The sequence below is a fragment of the Macaca nemestrina genome, chromosome 1, assembly GCF_043159975.1.
Source record: "Macaca nemestrina isolate mMacNem1 chromosome 1, mMacNem.hap1, whole genome shotgun sequence".
NCBI classification, from domain to species: domain Eukaryota; kingdom Metazoa; phylum Chordata; class Mammalia; order Primates; family Cercopithecidae; genus Macaca; species Macaca nemestrina.
Genome location: NC_092125.1, coordinates 67,422,172 through 67,443,629, shown reverse-complemented (window position 1 = coordinate 67,443,629; position 21,458 = coordinate 67,422,172). Strand labels below are relative to the sequence as shown.

At 39.3% G+C, this 21,458-nt stretch overlaps 1 pseudogene; it reads left to right on the top strand.

The window, feature by feature from the left end:
• The first annotated feature begins 992 nt into the window (after nt 1-992).
• LOC105484966 (ATP synthase F(0) complex subunit C2, mitochondrial pseudogene) lies at nt 993-1,475 on the top strand (annotated as a pseudogene).
• The last annotated feature ends 19,983 nt before the right edge of the window (nt 1,476-21,458 follow it).

Here is a 21,458-nt window from a genome sequence, read left to right as displayed (position 1 = left end):
AGAAATAAGAATGTATGTCATAAGACAATAAAGAAAAACAGAAGACTGATAAACAGAAAAAAGAGGTTCTAAGAGAATAGGGAAGTAGATGAGAGTGGTGATGAGCACACAGAGAAGTTCCATGATGGGTGATGGGAATATTCTATCTTTCAGACTGGTATATGAGTAGGTGGATGTACAACAGTATACCGAAGAATATGTATACAGTCATTTATATTCATTCAGTAGCAAATAAATATGAAAATACATCTCTCTCTAGGTAATGTTCATTGACCTCATGATGTTCACCACACTTCCGGAAGTCGGAAATATGCCGTCTGAATCCCAGCTCATAGACCAGTTTATGCTTCACCCTTGTTCTCATCTTTTAGTCCTATTTCCTTTTCACAGCCTCCACTCTCCCCTATCAACATAAAAACACATCCCATGACCAGTATTTGGGCATTATCAGGAAAAATGATAGGAAAGTACTTAAAAATTAACTTAACCTTTTCTCTCCACGTGTTTGTTTTGCAATATGTTTAGTTTTGAGGCTCTCATTAGTGGTTTAGGTGGGTCCTTTATAGAAACTGGCTAGCTAGCACTTGACAACTCATACTAGGATGAAGGCTTTTGACTTAGTGGCCCCAGAGGGTACTCCTTAGCACCATAAGGGTCTTCTTTAGCATACAGCCTCAATAGACAAGGTCTACATAGTAAATAGGGGAGAAAGAATAATTTATATTAGGAATGTCCTAAGGAAATGTAGGTTATCCTACAAAGGAAATGTAGGTTTTCACTGAAGATCCCTGTTTCATAGATAAAGAAATACAGGGGTTAGAAGATATAAAGGTGTTGTCCTGGATAATGAGTGGGTGGGGAATGTATGTCAAGATGTACTGATAGCAGATATCTTTCTCTTAAAGAGGGTCAGTATGTACCATCCAATTTCATGTCTTCTTAATCATTCCCTCTCCCTGACCCTCCACTGTATGTTTAAACAGGAGAGTCCTCTCTGTCTTCTCTGCACTGGGAGCAGCTCTCCTGCCACAGCCCCTCACCCCCTGAAAATGTATGCCTGCTCCAAGTTCATCTCCACTCTCTCCTTGGTCAAGAGCACTTCACTGCTGCTGAGCCATCCACTATCTGCAGTGGTGTTGAAATGACCAGAGACAATGACAGATGAGAGTCTCAGCAGCTTGGCAGTCTCACATCCCCTTACCTCACTTGTCCCTAGCCACAGCTTCCAAACCAGTGCCATTTCAAGGGACATCAACAGAGCAGCCAAGTTCATTGGGGCTGGGGCTACCATAGTTGGGGTGGCTGGCACTGGGGCTGGAATTGGGACTGTGTGTGGGAGCCTCCTCATTGGTTATGCCAGGAACCCTTCTCTGAAGCAACAGCTCTTCTTCTATGCCATTCTGGGCTTTGCCCTCTGTGAGGCCTTGGGGCTCTTTTGCCTGATGGTGGCCTTTCTCGTCCTCTTCCCCGTGTGAAGGAGCTGGTCTCCACCTCCCATAGTTCTTTCTCCCATGCCTGGTAGGCCCTGTGTGTTCCTTTTCCTATACCTCCTCAGGCAGCCTGGGGAACATGGTTGGCTCAGGGTTTGACAGAGAAAAGATAAATAAATACTGTATTAATAAGAAAAAAAAAGTAAACAGGAGAATGAGACCAGCAGGCACCCCTGCTTGGGTACTCAATGATATACTGATACAGATAGTGGTAAAAAGAAAACAGCAGTGGTGCCAGCGGAGTGGTAGAAAGTGTTAGAAATTATTACCAAGAGTGAGAAGGGGATTGTTCACCCACTACTTTTCTCTGGACTTCTATATCTAGGAGTATGATATTCAAATGAAGAGGAATATAGCAAATATAGCCAAGGAAGAATTAAATCCCAAGAAAGGGATGAGGCATATCAGAGAGAACTCTTTTGATGCCCAAAAGAGTCAGGGTCCCCAGATTCAGTCAGTCACTGGAGTTCTGAAAGGACTTGTGTTGCTGCTTACAAAGCTATTTTCCTACATCTAGGACCAAAAATATCAACTGCCCACGCCCAATAAGTGGGAGAACTGCTTTGGTAGAAGTTCGCTAGAAAATATTAGGTGTTTTTAGTTGACTGCAAGCTGAAAATAAATCAGGCATAATAAGAAGCACTGGAATGACTCATAATCTTACACTGCTGATGTAAGTGTGATGCTGAGACAAAGAAAGTTGAGTCCCACTCTGTTTATTTTTGGCATTTTAAGAGAAACATTAATAAGCTCTCATGTGCTAAAGGAGATAAAGCAGATTGCTGGGAGTACTGATGACAATGCCACAAGAGGAATAAAAGTGCTGGCTGTGTTTATAACCATGGAAAAAGGTAAGCCTTAGCCACGAGGAAGGAGCCCATTAGCTGTCTTCCAGTGTTTAAAGCATTGCAAAGTACAAGAGTGATGAGACTTATTCTGCATAGCTTCAGAGGGCAGAACCAAGAACAATGCTTAGAAGTTAAAGGGGAGAAAATTCCATTCCATATAAGAAATCTGACAATCTTAGATTTATATAATGTTGTATAATCCACAAATACGTTCATGTGCATCATCTCACTTTAGGAAGAACTCCTGAACAATTGATGATAGAGTGAGCTGCCAGGCATGTTTAAGCATAGACTAATGAATCCACTAGACTAGATGAACTTGAAGATTGTTTCCAACTCAGGCTGTGAATCAACCTAGAGGTGCTTCTAAGTCAGCTTCTAAACTGAGAGGAAACAGGGAACAAACGCAATAACACCTGCATCAATTCATCCTTGTGTGTCTCAGTTTGTTCTTTTGAAAAAGGCAAAGAAATGAAAAGATAAGTTTGTCTTTACCACATGGGGAACTGGTTGATTTAGACACCTCATCCTTTAAGATATTCAAGGGGATATTGGCTACCTCTCTTCCTGGGGAATTATGCACTGGGTAAGAAGATGGACCACATGCCCCAGGGTTCCTTCTAACACCAAGATTCTGGGAAAGCTATATTTTATACTTGGCTCTACTACTTTCTCCACTGGCTTTGAGAAAGCCTTTTTCACTCTCTGGACCTCAATTATCTTTCCTATTACAGGAGGGTATTGGACTCTGTGACCTTTAAGGTTTTTAGAGAGCTCAAGTTCTAAAATTATAAGATTTTATAAAGAATATGTGGAAGCTTCATCCTGAGTTCTGGTCCTAATGAGATTATGGTGGCAGTGTAGTTTCTCAATCTTTTCAAAACTCCTCCAGAAAACCAAACAGAAAATTAGAAATAGTGTAAAAATATGCATAGATCATATATTTTTAAATATTAGGTGATAGGAAACACCTCTAAATCCTAGAGTACTGCTGTGGTCAAAACCACATATAGCAGTGGCACCTAAAGGCAGTCCACTGTGGAGTGGTGAAAGCAATTGAGCAGGGTAGAAACACTGGGGTTCGGATGGTGTGAGGTTGCGGGAAACAGGAAAAGAGAGTGGTGGGCTCAATGCAAACCTTTGACAAGCCCTATAAGCTATAGAACCCAAGATCGCCCATGAAGACTCACCCTCAAAAGAAAGCCTAATCTGGAATAAAAATCTGTGTGGACAAGCCTGAGAGTAACTGTGAAGCTACTATTCTGATATGCTCAGAGTTGCAAGTGAAAGCAGGAGCCTGCACATGGCATCACAAGAGACCCAACAGTGAGGCAGTAGAGCAAACCCTTGACGACCGCCAAAATATCCAACTAATATCCCTTTCCAGAGGGGAAAACTGCCAGAAGCAGACACTCTGGTAAGTGGTGTGGGGAGGAGGTTGTGAGCCCGAAGGAATCAGATCCCAGGAAGTCATGTAACAACAAAATAACTTGTCTAAAGGGGAGAGCTCTGGGAAACAGGACTGACGGCAGGAAACCTTCTCAGCTAGGCGTAGACCTGAGAGATGGATGGGATGACGTATTTTGAGTCCTTCTTAATAACAGGAAAGATGAAGCTGAGAGAGTGACCCTACTTCATCCCCTGGTCCCCACTGACCAGGAACTGTCCCTTAATAGTCTAGGAAAAGCCGTTTCATTTAAACAGGGGACACGCAGAAAAAAATAGTCAAAGTAATTCAAAGTTATTATTTAAAAAAAGGTAATAAGGAAATAAATAACACCAGAAAAAGTGGACACAAAGCAGATGAAAACTGTAACACTCTGTTTCGGAAAAACACCCGAATCAAATTTTTCCTTTGCTTTCACACCACAACAATGAACAAAGAAGAAGCCTTCTGTGGCCAAATTATTCGGGGAGGGGCAGTTTCCCCACTAACAAACAGTGGACACCAACTAATTCAATTCTAATTCACCTCAAATTCACCTCTAGTTCCATTCCCACTCTAGCTACCTGGAGATAGCATCAGATCCCACAGGCTGAGGGCTCAGATCCCAAGAATGCCCCCACCAACACACCCTCATGGCAGACACTCCTTGCTGCAAATCTGAATTGCTGACCTATCGGCTTCAAGTTGGGGTTCCCACGACCCCCTCTGGGTTCGATTAATTTGCTGAAGCAGTTCAGGGAAACACTTAAGTTTACCAGTGTATTATAAAGTATATTACAAGTATATCACTAAAGATCCCTGTTTCATAGATAAGGAAATACAGGGTGTTTTTCCTGTTTCATAGAGAAGGAAATACAGATGAAGAGATGCATAGGTCAAGGCACAGGGGAAGGGGCGCGGAGCTTCCATGTCTTCCCCTGACATAGCACCCTCCAGGAACCTCCACATGTCAACTATTTGGAAGCTCTCTCAGCCCTGTCCTTTTGAGTTTTTATGGTGGCTTCATAACATAAGCATGATGGACAACTATGCAGACATGTGATTGGGCAAAAAGTACATGATCTAAACTCAGAAGGCCTGTCTGCTCAGACTTTTCATTTTTTTTTTTTTTTTGGACTGTCTGTGCAGCATTCCTTCCTCTAGGGTGTGGGGCAGGACCCGCTCTGAATGAGAGTCTTTTAAACTATAATCAGGTTAGAGTCCTGCCTTGGGCAGGTGAGAGGAGGACAGGAGGTCAAAGAGAGAGACTCTGTTTCTTGAGGCCTGTTTCAGAGGCATGAAGCACCCCACATTATAAATAAACTGTAACCAGAATTATGGAGTCATGATCCAGGAATGGTGGATGAAAACCTATATACGTGTGTTTATATATAAAGTATATAAAATCATAATATCACACATACAATAGCAAAGTGAGAGAAAATAAATTAAAGAATCAATAGACACTTTGAAAGAATGGTATAAACCAGAAATAGAATAAATAGTTAAATAGCCAATGGCTATGAATTGAGAACTTACATAACTCAGGAAAGTTATTTTTAAAAATACACTAATAAATAAAGACTAATAAGTTGCAACACATGGGGAAAAGATACTATGGAAAAATACAGTGAGAAAAATCAAAAGATAAAAAAGCAAAAATGAAGAAAATCAAATAGAAATAAAGGAAAAGATAAAAATGATTTGAGAGAAAATGAAAGAAGAAAAGACAAGTAAATATAAAGAAACAATGAAAAGAAGGAGGATCTAACAAAACAGTCCCTAAGGAAGGAAAACAAGAATTAAAATTATAAATCAGGAACAGTTTGCTGAAATAGAAGTTTTAAGATTTACGCATTTATTTTAACTGGAAAAATCAACACATAACAGTTATCACCAAGGAAATCCTAATAAAATAACTGAATGTTAAAAGTTAGAAAAAACAAAAACAAATTTTTTTTTTTTTTTTTTTTCTATTTGGGAATTCAGACAAAGAGACCAAGTCATTTTAAGAGATAGAAAATCAGATTTGAATTAGACCTCTCAGGTCATGGCTGTAATCCCAGTGCTTTGGGAGGCTGAAGTGGGAGGACCACTTGAGCCCAGGAGTTGGAGGCTGTAGAGAGCTATGATTGTGCCACTCCTCCATCCTGGGTGACACAGTGAGACTCTGTCTCAAAAACAAACACACACAAAAATCAGAATTATCAACAACAACATTTTCTGTTAAAAAAATAAAAGAAGGGCTGGGTGTGGTGGCTCATGCCTCGAATCCCAGCACTTTGGGAGGCTGAGGCAGGTGGATCACGAGGTCAGGAGATTGAGACCATCCTGGCTAACATGGTGAAATCCTGTCTCTACTAAAAATACAAAAAAAAAAAAAAAAAAAAATAGCCAGGTGTGGTGGTGGGCACCTGTAGTCCCAGCTACTCGGGAGGCTGAGGCAGGAGAATGGCATGAACCCAGGAGGTGGTCATGCCACTGCACTCCAGCCTGGGAGACAGAGCAAGACTCTGTCTCGAAAAACAAAAACAAAAACAAAATAAAAATAAGAGAAATATTTTAAATGATTTCATGAAAAGAAGATGGGAATCAAAGGTTGTATGAGTTAACAGGAAAAAGTCCAGCATTGTGAACTGCAAGAGCTCACGGAATGTTACTCTCATGACCTGTTCCTGAGAAATTGACTGGAGAATGAGCTTCAGATAAGCAATAAATAATTCTAGAAAATTCAGTACAAGTTTTCAGAGATAAGTGTGAATGTATTTAAATGTAAAACAACAACTTGAAATTGGAGATAAGAATTTAAAAAGTGTACTGCTGATGTGTGCTTTGACAATGTCATATAATACAAACTAACAAAAATAGGACAAGAAAGGGTTGAGTAATGGAAAGAAGAATAATCTTACAGATTGCCTGATATGTGCTAGGTGGGAGCAAGAGGATATTGCTTGAGGCTGACAATGGAAGTAGTTGAAGCTTGACCTGTCTTAAAATTTCTCATTAAGTTAATACTAGAGACAATGTGGATAGTGGGAAGAGAGAAGAGGGGAGAAAAAATGATTACTGGTTGAGATTTTATAGAAGGAATTAGAGTATTAAATAATGATAACCACTAGAATATAAAAAAAGCTTTCTAAATTTCAAAAGAAAGAATAATTATAAAGTAAATCACAAAGTAAAGCACTTTGCATATATATTGTATATGTCTGTGAACATAAAAAGTCATAGACATATGTAAATATGTAAATATTTATGGATACAATGGGCATTTTGGTAGGTCATAAACAATAGGCTGTTAGCAATTTCACATGATTCAACAAACAAATAACATGTAAAACAATATGTCAGAACTGAGAAAAAAATTGATTATATCAATAAATGTAAATGGACTTTACTTACCTATGAAAGAAAAAAAATTTTGATCTTAACAAAGCAAAATCTAACTCCATGGTGTTACATAAAACATATCAAGGAAAAAAAGTGAATCAGAAAGGCTAAGAGTAAAAATATAGATCAAGACATATCAGTCAAGTAAAATAAAAAGAAGGCAGAGAACATGATCTGAATATCAGAAAAATATAGATTTCATGCCAACAAACATTGAAAGACATGAAGGCCATTTAATGAACCCAAAGAATACAATACACAGTAAAGATGTAATAGTCACTAATATCTTTACAACTTTTACAAACAGAAAATGTAGAATATGAAAGACAGAATGGACAGATACAATTAACAAAAGATTTTTATAACATTTTTTCAAGACAGTGAGATTAAAAAATATTAATAATATAGAAGGCCTAAAAAAAAAGGTAGTTCAGATAGCTATATATTGAACTCTGAGTCCCAATAGTAAAGAATACCTTTTATTCCCTAGTGCTTTTGGTCATTAGTAGACATTTACCATACGTTAAAACACAAAGAAAAACCTCAGTTAATTTTGGAAAATAGACATAATAATCCAGCTCTTTCCCCTCCAAAATTACAGTTAAACCAGAGATAATTGACAAGTTATCAAAAATCTTTCTTAAAGACTCGAGTTAAATGGAAAATACAAAGTAAAATTGTAGAATTTCTAGAAATGTATGTAATAATGAAGATATTATATATTTGAAAAAACTGAGAACTAGTGAAAAAGACTACTACAAACAATGAGAGCAATCCATGCCAAGATGGCCGAATAGGAAGAGCTCCAGCCTCCAGCTCCCAGCGTGAGCGACACAGAAGACGGGTGATTTCTGCATTTCCAACTGAGGTACCAGGTTCATCTCACCAGGGCGTGTGGGTGCAGCCCAACAAGTGAGAGCCAAAGCAGGACAAAGCATCGCCTCACCCAGGAAGTGCAAAGGGGAAGGGAATTCCCTTTCCTAGCCAAGGGAAACCATGACACACAACACCCGGAAAATCAGGTAACTCCCACCCTAATACTGCGCTTTACCAAGGGTCTTAGCAAATGGCACACCAGGAGATTATATTCCACACCTGCCCAGAGGGTCCCATGCCCACGGAGCCTCCCTCATTGCTAGCACAGCAGTCTGAGATCTAACTGCAAGGCAGTAGCAAGGCTGGGGGAGGGGTGCCCGCCATTGCTGAGACTTAAGTAGGTAAATAAAGCCACCGGGAAGGAGGCTGGTACCAGCCACTGCAAAAACATGCCAAAATGTAAAGACCATCAATGCTAGGAAGAAACTGCATCAACTAATGAGCAAAATAACCAGCTAACATCATAGTGACAGGATCAAGTTCATACATAACAATATTAACCTTAAATGTAAATGGGCTAAATGCTCCAATTAAAAGACACAGACTGGCAAATTGGATAAAGAGTTAAGACCCATCAATTTGCTGTATCCAGGAGACCCATCTCATGTGCAGAGACACACATAGGCTCAGAATAAAGGGATGGAGGAAGATCTACCAAGCAAATGGAAAATAAAAAAAGGCAGGGGTTGCAATCCTAGTCTCTGATAAAACAGATTTTAAACCAACAAAGATCAAAAGAGACAAAGAAGGCGTTACATGATGGTAAAGGGAACAGTCCAACAAGAAGAGCTAACTATCCTAAATATATATGCACCCAATACAGGAGCACCTAGATTCATAAAGCAAGTCCTTAGAGACTTACAAAGAGACTTAGACTCCAACACAATAATAATGGGAGACTTTAACACCGCACTGTCAACATTAGACAGATCAACGAGACAGAAAGTTAACAAGGATATCCAGGAATTGAACTCGACTCTGCACCAAGTGGACCTAATAGACATCTACAGAACTCTCCACCCCAAATCAACAGAATATACATTCTTCTCAGCACCACATCACACTTATTCCAAAATTGACCACATAGTTGGAAGTAAAGCACTCCTCAGCAAATGTAAAAGAACAGAAATTATAACAAACTGTCTCTCAGATCACAGTGCAATCAAAATAGAACTCAAGATTAAGAAACTCAATCAAAACCACTCAACTACATGGAAACTGAACAACCTGCTCCTGAATGACTACTGGGTATATAACGAAATGAAGGCAGAAATAAAGATGTTCTTTGAAACCAATGAGAACAAAGATACAACATACCAGAATCTCTGGGATACATTTAAAGCAGTGTGTAGAGGGAAATTTATAGCACTAAATGCATACAAGAGAAAGCAGGAAAGATCTAAAATTGACACCCTAACATCACAATTAAAAGAACTAGAGAAGCAAGAGCAAACACATTCAAAAGCTAGCAGAAGGCAAGAAATAACAAAGATCAGAGCAGAACTGAAGGAGATAGAGACACAAAAAACCCTTCAAAAAATCAATGAATCCAGGAGCTGGATTTTGAAAAGATCAACAAAATTGGTAGAACACTAGTAAGACTAATAAAGAAGAAAAGAGAGAAGAATCAAATAGACACAGTAAAAAATGATAAGGGGATATCACCACCAACCAAGGTAATTTACAGATTCAATGCCATCCCCATTAAGCTACCAATGACTTTCTTCACAGAATTGGAAAAAACTGCTTTAAAGTTCATATGGAACCAAAAAAGAGCCCACATTGCCAAGACAGTCCTAAGCCAAAAGAACAAAGTTGGAGGCATCACGCTCCCTGACTTCAAGGCTACGGTAACCAAAACAGCATGGTACTGGTACCAAAACAGAGATGTAGACCAATGGAACAGAACAGAGCCCTCAGAAATAATACCACACATCTATAACCATCTGATCTTTGACAAACCTGACAAAAACAAGAAATGGGGAAAGGATTCCCTATTTAATAAATGGTGCTGGGAAAACTGGCTAGCCATGAATAGAAAGCTGAAACTGGATCCCTTCCTTACACCTTACACAAAAATTAATTCAAGATGGATTAGAGACTTAAATGTCAGACCTAAAACCATAAAAACCCTAGAAGAAAACCCAGGCAATACCATTCAGGACATAGGCATGGGCAAGGACTTCATGTCTAAAACACCAAAAGCAATGGCAACAAAAGCCAAAATTGACAAGTGGGATCTAATTAAACTAAAGAGCTTCTGCACAGCAAAAGAAACTACCATCAGAGTGAACAGGCAACCTACAGAATGGAGAAAATTTTTGCAATCTACTCATCTGACAAAGGGCTAATATCCAGAATCTACAAAGAACTCAAACACATTTACAAGAAAAAAAAAAAACCAAACAACCCCATCAAAAAGTGGGCAAAAGATATAAACAGATACTTCTCAAAAGAAGACATTTATGCAGCCAACAGACACATGAAAAAATGCTCATCATCACTGGTCATCAGAGAAATGCAAATCAAAACCACAATGAGATATCACCTCACACCAGTTAGAATGGCAATCATTAAAAAGTCAGGAAACAACAGGCGCTGGAGGGGATGTGGAGAAATAGGAACACTTTTACACTGTTGGTGGGACTGTAAACTAGTTCAACCATTGTGGAAGACAGTGTGGCGATTCCTCAAGGATCTAGAACTAGAAATACCATTTGACCCAGCCATCCCACTACTGGGTATATACCCAAAGGATTATAAATCATTCTACTATAAAGACACATGCACATGTATGTTTATTGCGGCACTATTCACAATAGCAAAGACTTGGAACCAACCCAAATGTCCATCCATGACAGACTGGATTAAGAAAATGTGGCACATATACACCATGGAATACTATGCAGCCTGAATGAGTTCATGTCCTTTGTAGGGACATGGATGCAGCTGGAAACAATCATTCTCAGCAAACTATTGCAAGAACAGAAAACAAAATACTGCACATTCTCACTCACAGGTGGGAATTGAATAATGAGAACACTTGGACACAGGAAAGGGAACATCACACACTGGGGCCTGTTGTGGGGTGGGGGAAGGGGGGAGGGATAGCATTAGGAGATATACCTAACGTAAATGATGAGTTAATGGGTGCAGCACACCAACATGGCACATGTATACATATGTAACAAACCTGCACGTTGTGCACATGTACCCTAGAACTTAAAGTATAATAAAAAAGAAAAAAAAAGATAGAATTTGGTAAAACTGAATACAAAATCACCTGACAGAAATTAATAACCTCATTAAATATGAACAATAACTAGTTAGAGGTTTTAATGGAGGAGATAAATCTATTTACAATAACAACAAAAAATACTTATGCATAAACTTAACCAAATGTGCAAAACTTATAGAAAGTTTTTATACATTTATTAAAGATATAAAGTAGATATAAACAAACCAAAAGCTATGTCATCCAAAAAGATGAGAAGGAAGGATAGATAAAGTAAGTACAGCAAAATCTTGACACTTGGTGAATATGGGTGAACAGTATAGCACAATTTATTACATTATCCTCTTTGTGTTTTTGAATTTTGAACATTTTATAATAAACTAATTTAAAATAATCTCAGTATTACAAATAAAAGTATTTAGGTTCTAGCTCTGTGATATTAAAGCCCACCTAGATATTTAAATAAGTTAATTAAAATGATTTGACTAAATTTTTACCATCAGATTTAGTTAAGGTAAATCTCTTTGAAATCTCTACTTATTAAAAAATTAATTGTACATGAATATTTTGGACACTTTAATTGATAAATATTTTTCTCTACTCTCTACATCTCTGGCTATGGAGCCAAATGAGGAGTCGTATTTCTCATTCCCTCAGCTTCTGAGGACAAGATAAGGCAAACTGTGAGGCAGAAAGAAAATTATGCAGACTGCTAGAGTTATTGCTGGTAGTGCTTCAAGTTCTCAGCCTGGAAGTTATCTTCACAGACCATCGTACCCATACTGTGACTTCTAGATGGGGTAATGGGGAAGCCAGGTAAGTGTCTTTAGCTTTTTGTCTTTTTTCCAAGGTGTTACCATCGAAAAAGTAAACTTGCTCAAATAATCTTCAAAGGCGAATTTGCACCACATTCCATGATTATTCTCACTGAAAATTTCAGATAAACAATTTTACTTTTTCTCAGAGTTAATGCTTGCTATTCTTGAAATAATAAGTACTAATGCTTTTATAATCACCTTCAACATACCAAACCAAAACAAAACAACTGAAAACATGACATGAACTGACTTCATTCCTACTGTTCCTACTGGACAAAGTTCAGCCTCCTCACCCTGGCATCCTAGCTACTCTATGCCCACCCTCCAGGGTACGGTTCCAATATTTTTTTCATTGATATTGTTTAACATAGCTTGGCTGTTTTCCTGTAATCCAAACAAACAACAACAGAAATTGTAAAACCTAATATTTGCTTAATGTTATTTAGTTCACAGAATATGAGTTTTTCAATATATTTCTCATTTAACTCCAACAAAAGCCTTAAGAGCTAGACATTATCTACCCTCATTTTTAGAATGGGCAAAGTGGTGCTGGAGGAGTTAGAGCTTTGCTTAACATAATAAAGCTAATAAAATTATGATGAAGCCAATTTTTTAAAATTTTAAATGCTGTGTTTATCCCACAAAAATAAGTTACCACTAAACTATACACTAATTCCCATCCTTTCAAACATTCTGAATTGTACCTGGTTTAATGGCAAAAGGCCAGTGGTTTAATCAACCACACCTAAATAATGAAGCTCCAATAAAAACTGTGGATACAGAAGCTCAACTGAGTTTCCTTGATTGGTAATAGTCTGTTTTGTCACCCACTGATGTATATTATAAGTGGGCTACATCCTGGTCTAATTTTGCTACCAGATTCCTTTCTTCAGGAATCCCATCTTCTTACCCATCCAAATCTCTCCAAATTCTGTCTGTCCTTCAAGATGTGGATATGAAATTCTTCTTGATCCCTTGAGGTTTATGTGCTACCTTTCTCTCCTCTGAACCAGCAGAGGGCTTTCTGTGTGCGTTTGAACACTTACCACATTCTGCCTTGAGTTGTGTTACTCTATGCACACTCGTCTTGCTGGTGAGAATCTATGTCTTACTCATCTTTCTATACTATCCAAGTTGCACATTACAAGTTGGCTCATAGTAAGTATTACACTTAACAAATGTTTGGGGAACTACATGGAATTTTGTTTATTATAGCTTAAAGATTTGCTTTCTCTCTAAAAGGGAGTTCTTTCCTTATAATAGGAACTCATATAGTAAGTAGAAACCACTTTTGTAATAAGTAGACAGATTCATGTGAAGTATAAAAGTGAAATAATATTGCTAATAGTAATAATCAGTTATAATAATAATGGTAATCTTATAACCTTGACTCATGAGGTTATTCCCTTTCAGATTATAATAATTCATATCTTTCTAATTTATTTTCCCAATATGCCTGTAAGCCAATTATCAGTATAGTGTTATGAAAGGAAACTTAAGAATCAGAACTTTGGACTCACAGTTATGGTTGAGTGACAGCTCCTCCAATTACTTGAACAAGTTATTTAACCTCCTGAAATCTCTATCATCTCTCCACTCTTTACAAAATAGAGATCATAAAATGACAAAATTTGCAAGTTTATGGTGAAGAATAAATGAGATTAAGTAGGCAAAGTGCTCGGCACAGCATCTGGTGCATAGTAAGCACTCATTAAATGGTATCAGTAATTATTGCCATAAGTGAAAAGAATGAGATGTAAAACCCAAGATGATTAAGTAACCTGCATGAGAAGATATAATAAACTCTAACCAGAACTTGAGTTTTTGCTTCCTGAATGACCTCATAATCTCACACCCAATCCCATTCCTCTGTCCCTTACTGTTTTCCATCTACCTATAAATAAAAGATTTGGGTGGGTTTTGTTCTTAGTTTTGGGGAGGTAGCCTCCAAACCCTTGGAATTTCCTAAGTAATAGGAGTGTCTTTGCTATTAATGGTAGGTCCTGATAGGTTTTGCTTATGAGGTGACTCATGATAGGGCTCTAGGTAGTTTATGTTAAGGAAAAGACTCGGGATGGAGGCTGGTCATGACAGAAAGACCAACCAAGAGATTACAGAGGCTTTCAGCCACCTTGATTTTGAACCAGTCTTCAGGGAAAAAAAGACTAGAGATTGAGTCACATAGTCAATGCTTTAATCATTTATGCTGCATACTGAAGCCCCAGTAAAAACCATGGACACCGAGCTCAGCTGTGTGTAATACTCTGTATTATCACTTATCAATGTTTCAGGAGGGTGATGGACCCTGAATGCATGGGAGAGGACAAAGGAAGTTTCACATTTGAGACGCTCTCTGACTTTGCTGTATGTGTCTCTTCTTTTGGCTGATTCTGATTGATTTGTATTATCTTGCTGTAACTATAATCATAAGTAGAGTGCTTTTTCTGAGTTCTGTAAGTTGTTCTGGCAAATTACGAAACCTGAAGAGATAGTGATAACCCCTGAATTTATAGCCAGTTGGTCAGTAGGGAGGAAGGCCTGGGGACTCCAGCATTTGCAACTGGTATCTGAAGTGAGAACAGTTTTGTGAAGGGCTTTGCCCACAACCTGTGAAGTTTTGTCTGACTCTGGATAGTTGATGCCAGAAGTTCCCTTCACCAAAAAACCTCAACAGAAAGATCAGGCACACTTTGCACTCTCAGAGTCAAAAATTAGATTTGTTTAAAATCTATAACATATTATTTCCTGTGGTTTGGATGCAGGTGTTAAAATGTGATCACATTGACTCTATACATCTTATTGTTTAGGTAACATTCATATTGAAGTTAAAAAGGATGCAACAATGATCCTGATTTCTGCTTGGTACTAACCTATTATGTACTCTTTCAAAAAATCCTTCTCCAATCTTCAAACAAATTAATTCATCTGCTCAGTGAGAGGAGGAAACCAAGCAGAGACCTCCGCCATGAGGGGTACAAGGGGGAGGTTCACGAGGACAGCTGGAGTGCATATGTTGTGGCTCTTGACACCCTGCTGGGGAGTATCTCTCTCGCCAACAGTATGGAAATCATAATTAGCACCCTGTAGCGACTCAGGGCTTCAAACCCACCCAAATCTATTTGCAGCGTTTCACAACTTACCGAGAACAGCATCTCTTGCGTTTAGGTAGCTGCCTCCCGTCTGCTGTCTGCTCTGTTGGCCCTAATGTATTTAGATAGATTCTTCTTCCATAAGGCAGAGCCCAAGTTCATTAGAATCATGCGTTCTGCTTCAAAACCTCCCTTAATCTCCCTAGGTGCTCTTTGGGCTTTTCCAGTTGTATTCACTAACTTTGGACGTGGGTATTTAGGAACAATGCTAATGTTCTTAAATTGCTTTGCAGTTTCCTCTCTTGGATTATTCCAGCAGGCAAAAGAAAGAAATACCAATTAAGCCCCAAGAGCCATTTTGCAAATGCTCTTTCCCTTAAACCAGGGAATGTCTAACTGTGAACCCAAATGGAAAAGATGCAGGATGGTGCTGTGATGTGTTATGCATGTTGACTCTTTTCTTTCAGAGAGAGCTAATCTTTTGGAGTGGGCATTAGGTAATGCTTTCAATGTAGTACTCAGGGCCAAAACAAAAAAAGACACTTTTATATATTTTGGATAATAACATGTTGGTGTTTTAAAATACTCATCTTAAAAGGGTATTTGTTATTCATTATGTACAGTGCATTTCAGAGTTCTGCTCTCCATTAACCCCTTCTTTGAGAAGACAGCTTATAGTTTGAAAATATTTCTGTTCACAAAGCCAGCCTCAGATTGAATTTTGAAACTTGCTTGGATGTTGGGGTGACTTGTGGTGCTGTAGCAGGGCAGTGATAAATAGTAACATTGGCAGCCTCCGGAAGGGGAACTAAAAGGCTTGGAGACAGGAGAAAAAGGTAGATATTTTTTGATCAAGCTTGTGTTTTGTATCATGTGAATATATTACCAATTCAAAACACATGCAAGAAGTATACAATTTTTAAGCTGAGCATGGTGACATATGCCTGTAATCCTGACTACTTGGGAGGTTGAGGTGGGACAATTACTTGAGGTCAGGAACTTGAGGCTGCAGTGTCCTGTGACCCTGTCTGTGAATAGCCACTGAACTTTAGCTTGGGCAATATGGTGAGACCCCATATCTAAGAATTAATGAACATGTAAATAAATAAGACCATTTTAAAAACCTAGAGAAAATATTTTTTAAAAGGTAAGAAAAATGGTGCAGTTGCTGTGGAAATAATATATTAGTTTCCCTTAAAAATTAAACATAGAATTACCATGTTAAAAAAACTTATCATATAACCCAGCAATTTCATTCCTGGGTATATATGCAAAAGATTTGAAGATAGAAACTCAAACAGATACTCGTATACACCCATGTTCACAGCAGCTTTATATAAAATAGCCAAAAAGTGAAAGCAACCCAAGTATCCACCAACAGATACATAGGAAAACAAAATGTGATGTGTGCATACAATGGAATATTATGCAGCCTTAAAAAAGAAGGAAATTCTGACATGTGCCACAGCATGGATGAACCTGGAAGACATTATGCTAAGTGAAAAAAGCCAGTTACAAAAAGACAAATATTGTGATTCCACTTATTTGCAAAACCTAGATTAGTCCAATTTATAGAGATAAAAAGTAGAATACTGGTTGCCAGGGGCTGTGGAGAGGGGGTAATGGGGAGTTGCTGTTGAAAGGGTACAGAGTTTCAGCTTGGGAAGAAGAAAGAATTCTGGATTTGGACGGTAGTAATAGTTGCAGAACAATGTGAAGGTACTTAATGCCACAGAATTGGACACTTAAAAATGGCTAAAATAATAAATGTTTTTATTTTACCACAATAAAAAAGAAGAAAAAAGTAAGAAAATGTGTGGTCATCCTCATTGATTGCTATACCCACGTTCCCCATTTCTAGTGAATCTGACAGGCAACCTCTGTGGGTCTGTCACTCTTCTCTTCCTGGGACTTCAGCAAATGCCTTTTGTGTCAAGTGGTAATAAGTGCTCCGGTTGAGATTAAAGTTGGGGTGAGGTGATTACTGGATAGAGGTGTTTGTGGAGGGGGTGGTAATTAGGAATATTATAAGTAGATTGCAAAGAAATTATGCTTTTTGAATGTTTGAAGAGTCATCTTGCTGCGGAATGGTCATATGGACTTCATCCCCGGGTGCATTCAGTCCCAAATTCTATGAACTTTGCCTCTTAACCCAAGTGAATATTCCACCAATTTTCCTATTGCTATAAAAATATACGGTGATAACAGTCACTGCAGAGCTCAGAGACCACATGTCTTATGCTGCATGGTCCCTTTTGCGGTCTCCCTATTTGAGAGTGCTGAAGAGGTAATGCACTGTGACACCAATTATCTGATATCAACTGTGCATCCCACAATTTGGTTCAATCCTGACACCAGCTTCCCAAGTTAACATCATATCCCACAAGTTAAAGGGCAAGGTCCCAACAAGAGCCCAACAAGACTGCCCTTTCCTCAGATGCTAGTTGCAAGTGGAGTCCCAGGCTACCCACATTTCTGCCCAGTCAACTACAAATTTGGGGTTTCTCTTATGAGAAAACCCAATCGTTCATCCTGAGGTTGAATAATTTGCTAGAATGCCTCGCAGACCTCAAAAGGCATGATGCTTACAATCCCTGTCTTATTATAAAGGATATAAATAAACAGCCAGATAAAGAGATACATAAAGCAAGATCTAGAAAGGTCCCAAGGACAGGAGCTTCTGTCCCCACGGAGTCAGGCTACATCACCCTCTCACTTGATGATCTGTTGTTCAGTTTTTATCTGGGGTTTCATTAAGTAAGCATAATTGATTGCATCATTATTTATGTGATTGAACTCAATATCCAATCTCTCTTCTCTCCCTGGTGTTTGGGGATAGGCCCATAAGTTCCACTCTCTAAATCACGTGCTTGGTCTTTCTGGAGTGGCCAGCCCCTCCCTTGAAACTGAGACCCCCGCCATGAGTCACCTTGTTAACATAAACTCAGATATGATCAAAAAGACTCCTTGTGAATAACAAGACACTCCTATCACTTAGGAAATTCCAAGGGTTTTTGAAGTTCCGTGCTAGGAACTGGGGGGCAAAGATTAGATACATTCTTTCTTATATCACAGGTAGAAATAACTCTATCTTGATTTCTGCAGTTAATGCCTACCTAACGGTCATATAGTTGGCTATATTCTATCAAGAATAGTGAAGAAACCAGTTTTTCCAGCTCTCAGCAAAAAAATGTCAAGAAAGCATGGCTGCTGTTGGTTTAAGATATATAAGGTAAGATGTGAGGTAAGTCTATCCTTGACTCCCCGGCTAATGACCAGCCAGGGGATATGGATAAGAAGCCGCTCAATTTGGCCCTTTGAGCCTGTGTTTCTGCTGGTGAGCTCTCAGATTACCTTCCCTCTGATAACTCTTTAAGCATCAAGCAGCTGTTTAAAGCAACGTTTTCTTCTGTTCTTTTCCCTTTTTCTTGGTCAGTGGATTAGCCAAGATTGATTTTTTCTGCATGGCTAGGGAAGGCCTAAGGTTAAAAGATAAAAAGGTAGATTCCTTTTAAATGTAATTTAGATTTTTTTGTTTTTTGTTTTTTTCCCTGGCATTAGTTCTGATATCAACCACAGAATCACGTCAATGTTCCAGAAACACCTGGGCCCTAGCTACAGCAGCTGGGGTAGGGCAAACCTACACTTCCAGCATAGCACAGCTGGGGCGGTCTAGGCAGATTTGACATCAGGTGTCATTCTCTCTCTCTCTTTCTCTCCACCTCCCTCTCCGGCCCCCAGCTCTTTCTGCCACCCTATCCATTTTTTTTCTCTCTCCTTTTCTTTTTCCGATTCTGCTTGCAAAATGTAGCTAGAGGACACACATGTTTATTCTACTCTATTGTTCTTTCAAGTCAGTGTGTATTTATCTTTGCAAACTAAAGAGCTCAAGGGAGAACTGTTTCTGGGTCTACCAGATGACAAAAAGAGCCAATCGATTGAATCGGAAAGCCTGTCAATTCAGCAGAACATCATTGGCATGAGTGGTGTGTGGACAAAACAGGATTCAATTTTCCACTTTTTGCCAGGTTTCTCTTTGGCAGTGAATAGATCCCATCCAAATGCTATGCTAGGTGCAATAAATAACCTTCTTCATTTCTGAGTGGCTATCTTTCCACTTCCCCTTAGAGTGGATACCAGTGAGCCTCTCTATGTTAAGTATAAATGAGTGGTTTTATAAATGATGTCTCATAAGGACTGGAGACTCCCTGGAGCTTGAGGCAGAGTGTACGGGACAATGGTAGGAAGGAGGTGATGTGATGTGACCTAGCCAGAGAATTGGAGAAGTTGGGGATGGAGGGAAACTGTTACTCAACGGATGGGGCTAAGCAGGGAAAGAATATTTGAAAAAAATTAGAGTGAGAACTTGAGGCATGGCCACTGCAAGCTGGATAATGCTTAAGATGGGAGCACTGGCCAGGTTCCCACGCTGTGCATAGCCCAGTGGCTTAAAAGATCTTAAGCATTTGTGATCTCAGGAAACAGCAGTGTGACATCATAGCACTGTGTTTACGTGGGATATGGGGGCAAGAGATGGGGGTCTGTGTCCTGCTCTCCCATTCTTCTTCTTTCTTCTTTCCTCCCTCCCATCTTTCTTCATTTAATCATTGCTAAGATTGTAAGGGACTCTTGAGTAATATTTACATGTGTCTTAGCCACATTCAGCATTAAATTCAAAGAGTTGGCTTCAATCCAGCCAGCCAGTGGAAAAAAACTTCTAAATGCCAGGATACAATTTCAAAAAGCTAGCAGGCTGGTAATTCCCCATCCAGAACCCGCCACTACCATTAGGTCAATAGATGGAGGTGGGGAAAGAGTTTGGACAATCTATCCAACCAAAATGAAGCTACAACAATAAAACAAAATGGAAGCCATGATATGAGTAATAATAGAGACAGACACTCGCAGATAAACGGACCTTAAATGCAAGAGGGAAGAACCAGAGAACTGAGAATGAAGGAAAATCTGGATTACTCAGGATTTTCCTGACTACAAGGGGTAGAAACCTATCTTGACCAAGCTTAAGTGAAAAGGAAGTTTATTGGTTGATCTCATTGAAAAGCCCAGGATTACACTTAACTGCAGGCACACTGGAGGCTCCAATGCCACCTGGTGCTCCAGTGCCACCTGGAATGACATGTCTCTGCTCTTCTCTGTACTAACTTCAGTTTCAAACACACTTTTGCTTGTGGTGGCAAGAGAGCCCCCAGCATTTCCAGACTCAAACTCTATCTCACTAGTACCAGGAACAGTTCAGCACGGGCTCCCATTGGATCAATTTGAGCCATGTTCCTTCTCTGGCCTAATTACTGTGGCCAGGGGAATAGGATGTCTTCATGGATCATGCCTTAGTCAGTTGCTTACCCCTGGAGCCTGGAGTGGGGCCAACCACACCCAAAGTACATGGTCTGAGAGTGAGGAAGAAATGATTCTGCCAGGAAAATCAAGAGTCTTCTTTACAGAAGAGCAAAGATGCTGGCAGGTGAAAACAACAGATGTCCACCCCAGATGCCAACAAGAAGCCAAAGTCATAGAACTGAACCAAGTACAATTATGTACCAGTTTCTGGAATCCACCAGGAAAGGGTCATATCTATATGAGGACTCAAGGTGTAAATGACAATTGCCCAGACCACATTCTATATAAGGGTCTCTTTTTTGATAAATATTTCAGGGCCTCTCTGGCCTGCTCCTTAATGCTTTAGAAAGAAACCTACCCTTTCTAGGCCTGACCCTAGAAACCCTAGTGCAGAAAGGTATCCCTTTATAGAATGCAAGAGTGTCCTCCTGTCTTTCACTTTTTCATTCTCACAAGGTCTGGTCTTCAATCTTCACCCAGGCTAGACTCCTCCCCACCACATACGTCTGTTTCTCTATTGATGCTATAGAGTGATCAGAAAGGGTCATTGGTATTGCTCTTCTGGTGAACATCTCCATTGAAACAGATGCGTAGCAGAAACCTGGGGCAGGAGTGGGAGTTGAGCAATGTGGCCCCAGCATAACCAGCATGAAGAAAAATGAAGGTAGAAGAGACGATGGGAGGGGCTAGCTGCCTAACAGGTTATATTTACCAAAATATTTAAAAGGAAGGAGGAGGAAGCATACGTATTAGAAAAGCTATCTTCATTTAAACAGCTCACAGAATTAGCAGTCTCATCCATATGCCAAACGCTGACAAAGAAAACACAACAGTCCTAGTACAAAAAAAGAGAGAGCAGAGCTGCAGGCTCAGGTTCTGAGAGGGCTCATTATCAAAGCTCTGTCTCCATCCTGTTGATATCAATCCT